This window comes from Staurois parvus, unplaced genomic scaffold (genome assembly GCF_062004578.1).
Source record: "Staurois parvus isolate SC_StPar_1 unplaced genomic scaffold, SC_StPar_1.0 ptg000698l, whole genome shotgun sequence".
Taxonomy (NCBI): Eukaryota; Metazoa; Chordata; class Amphibia; order Anura; family Ranidae; genus Staurois; species Staurois parvus.
Genome location: NW_028318494.1, coordinates 1,527,405 through 1,532,060, shown reverse-complemented (window position 1 = coordinate 1,532,060; position 4,656 = coordinate 1,527,405).

The following is a 4,656-nucleotide window of genomic DNA, read 5'->3' as shown; positions in this document are numbered from 1 at the left end:
CATTTGTTTGTTGATAAGAACTAATATTTTGACTCAAACCAAAAAAAAAAAAAAAGTTTAAGTTCTTAATCAGATGATATACGCAATTAAAAACATGGGACAAATACGTCCCTTGGTCCTCAAAGGGTTAAGAAGTTGCTTAGACCCCACCCACATTGGTTTTTTTCTTGGCTCTTCTGCCAAGTGCACTGCAAAGCATCTCAATATGGAAAATGCATACATTTGGCAAAACAGCCTCTGCAAAGCATTTTCCTTTCATGGCAGTCAAAGTGATCCTTGAATTGGGCCAAGTATGGCCACCATTAGGACTTGACTGTTTAAAATGTTGCCTAGACCCCACCTGTGTTAGGATGTGCCTGACTGTTCTGTCAAGAGCACTGCAAAGTATCTCAATGTGGAAAGTGCTTTGCACTGCAATCGACAAAACAGCCTCTACACAACATGGTATTTGCATGGTGGTCAAAGTAATCCTCAAAATTTCTTGAAACATGGTTACCATGTAATATAATGATACTCTTAGTCATTACTACCCATTCTTCCCCTTCCCCCTAATGCTCCTCCAACTCCACCCCCACCCATTTTTTTTCCTTCATATTCTTCCATATATGTCCCTGTTGCTCTGTCCTTTTCCCATCTTTCATTCATACTTTGCTTTTACCTTTTTATTTTAAGACATTTTTATAATTTTTTACAACATACTGTATATAATTTTTACCTATAGAGCCATATTAATAGATTTTTACTTCGAAATGTAAGTTTCGTTAAATCAAATTATTTTTCTTTATATAATATTTAACCATTCAGAGCTTCTTCCTATTATTCCTTTCTTACATACATACATCTTACATACAATTATTGCAATCCATTTTATTATACAGTTTCTTTGCTTTACTTGTCAACTTTAATCTTATGTTCTTATGTTTTATATGTAACTCACCTTTGTTAAAACCCCAAAAAATTATTGAAAACCAAAGTGATCCTAGAATTGGGCCATGTATGGCCACTATTAGAGCTGGACTGCTTACGATGTGTCCTTGACCCTACCCATGTTGAGGTGTGCTTGACTGTTCTGCCAATAGCACTGCAAAGGATCCTAATATGGAAAGTGCTTTGCTCTGCGTTCAGCAAAACAGCCAACTAATGTACATACATTTTAGGGTTTCATTTATACAATAGATTATCTGGCTGAACCGATTGCAGTCTGATGCAAGCAAGGACTGGACAAGATTCAAATCAATAGAGCTGTGCAACCTATAATCAAAGTAGTAAATGATGTTAGTCTTCAAAAGTGAGAATACATTGCAAAATATTCACATATAAGTAATAAAAAAGATCCACATTGTATATACAAAGTCCACAATGATATACACAAGTGATAATGCAATACAGTTCATATAAAGTCCACCACAGTGCTTCAAAGTGATATAAACACAAAACTCAAGTGTCTAATTGTGCCTCCACCAAGCAGCGAACAATGGCCGCACACCTCCCATATACGTGGGACATTACGTTCAACAGAGAGCTTGCCCCATTCGGGGGTTTAATCCTCTGGTGTTTATGAATATTCTTCTCTCCTCATTAATGAGCTCCAAGCATGGGAATAAATTCATGTAAAGCAAAAAATATAAAATACACTTACAGGATAAAGCATTTTTGTAAGTGCCAAACAGGAGTGCACGTACACAAGCCGACCGAACAACCAATAGTAAGATAGCCGCGGGATGATGTCACAACTATTTTCCGCATTACGTCCTAAGCAGGGGCGGACTGACCATTTGGAAACTCGGGCACAGCTCGAGGGCCTGGGGTCAGTAGGGGGCCCCATGAGATGCCCCTGGTACCTTTTTCATAGGCTTTTTTGAGTTTGGGCAAGGACACAGGGGCCCCATGATCCCCTATTGCCCGGGGGCCCCATGAGTTGTAAGTCCGCCCCTGTCCCTAAGTATGCTGCTGTACTCACACTGCCCTCTTTGCTCCCTACTGCTCCAAGCCTTGATCCCATCCTCACCTAACAGAATGTATCCTCCTGAGCTAGCCCAAGTGCAGCCTAGAGGCCCCACCCCCAACCTAGGGGGCCCCTCCTAGACACCGAGAGTCACCTCAGCACTTCATCTTCCACCCAACTCATCTGTTAGCCTGACTTTCCCATATTTATAGGCCAGTCCACCACTCTTCCAGGGCCTCCAAACCTGGGATTGGCTGGACCCCCCCATGAATATGCAGATTTGGCCTCCACCCCTTCCTTCTTATTGACCTCCGGAAGGTTCTATGGTCCTCCAGAGTCAGGAGGAGGCGATAGAGCCACAACCTGTTGAGTCATCCAGCTGACCTGCAGTAACCCAGCCTCAATCACATGACTCACATAACTACCATCACATACAATGATTTTGCCTATAATTGTCAGGGATCTCCTCGATCCCCGCCGCGATGGTCCCGGCGCAGGCGCAGTGCACCACCCTGTGCAGGGACACGGGCACTAGGTCCGGGCCGGCCGAGGCGTTCGAATTCGCGAATGCGCAGTAGAAGCCGCGTCCGCCCGCTGGGCACCAATGGCAGCGCAGGGCGGGATATTTAAATGGCCCTGAGCTGTCATTCAGTGCCTTCTGGACTTACCTGTATCCTGTGAATCTGAACCTGTACCTAGTAAATTATTTGACCCGGATTGCTCTTGACCTGCTGATTTCTCCTGCCCAGACCCTTGCTTTGCCTGACCTCTCTTCTGAATGCCCCTCATTAGATCTGACCTGCTGTTGATGATCCCCTATTGCCCGAGTTTCCAAATGGTCAGTCCACCCCTGAGTGGGGGGGGGGGGTTATGCTGGGGACGAGCAGCTAAATACTTGATCTTTTTTAGGATTACAATCACTAACTCGATTTTAAACCATATAACCAAAAAGACTATTGTTATTTTTGTATTGTTCTATTGGCCAAATGTTGCGGTCACCCTCAGGTTGGGTTCCCACTTGATGCATTTTGGGAACGCGCGCAAAATTGTATGCTTTTCCCACCACACACAGAAAAGTGCTGCCCCTTAGAAGATGCACAGGGGTGCCATTTATTGTAACTGGCACCCACACACATCTGCTAACATATCGCAACACCATGCGGTTTGGTGACGTACGAATTTGGAAAAGGGTCAGGGACTCCTATTATGTGTTTCTCTTACACAGGACCCATTGAAATGAATAGGCTGCCTTACAAGAGATACGTGGGAAAGCACAAAAACAGAAAAGTGCGAACATGCCATCGCACCTGAAACATATACCTTTTTGTGATTAACCACATAAATTCCCAAACACACAATAAAATAAATAAAATAAAATTCAACACACGCAAAAAAAATAAAAAAAATAAAAAATATAAATAAAATTTCAAAATTTCAAAATGTCCAATTTCAATTCAGTCCCAATATCCAATAAAAATTCCAATGTGTCCAATAACGTCCAAAGTCCCAAATTTTCCACTTCAATCCAGTAAGAAGGAAAATAATCCTACATATTCCATGAAAACCTCAAAGAAAAGAAAAATCCATAGTGCATTACCTTTTACTATATATAAACACTCCCCTCTGTGCAAAACGCAAACCACTCTCAAAATTGTGCAAAAAAAAAAAAAAATTTTTTACTTATTTTTTAAATAAAATAAAAAAAAAAAAAACCAAAAAGTGAAACTCCGTGAACACTCCAATAATATGTGCACTCTGTGATCTAGCCAACCGTGATACTAGATACTATTACCCTCTGTGATCCAGCCAACAGTGATACTAGGTACTATTACCCTCTTGTAGTTTTTCACAAGGCTATATTATGAAATCCATATCTTCCCATTCCTTCACTTCAGGGGTACTCCTCCAAAGCCCTTCAGTGTATCATGTTGGTGAAGCCTCTACCTGGTCTTCGGTGCACTCTTTATGATGTTTACCAGGTGGATGTTAGAGTCACTAAGGACACTTCCCTTTGGACACATTGGTTTTTGCAGGCTGCTGCATGAGGTTCTTTCCTATTTCTGGTTGTTTTTGGGACCTGTTGGCTTGTTGTCCTCTCCTTATGTTCTAAGTGGGACATCCCTGTTAGTAAGGAATGTAAAAGATGCTCTGTGTCCTTTCCTATGTCGGAGATATGCTCTACAAGGGGACGTCCTGGCTATTGTTTGCCAGTGTTCGATCACCTGTGTAGTGTGAACCTGGCCTCGCTGTCAACTGCATTAAATAATTTAAAACTAATAGGATTGTAAATAAAAATCAAAGACAAAATTAAGAACATGCTATGAAAAAAAAAGCATTTTAATTATGTTGCATTTAATTATATTATATAATTTAAGAATCTTCGAAAATAATATTTAGCATTATAATTTTAATATAATTTGTTTATAATAAAAATGATATTATTGATAAAGTTAAACAGCAAATTTAAAAATAACTGGTATTTTGTAAAAAAGTTTCTTTGTTAAAAGGACATTATAACTTTGTCCTGTCCTAACTTGGAGAGTTGAAAAAAAAAAGCTTTACTTAACAGAAGCAAGTGACAGTAACTTCTGCAGTGTAAGAAAAAGCAGCCTATTAAATTTGCCTTCTATAAATAATGAATGATTTTTTTTTTTTTTATCTGCTATACACGCCTGTCATTCCCAGTGAGAGGAGTAAAATTTTTCTTGAGG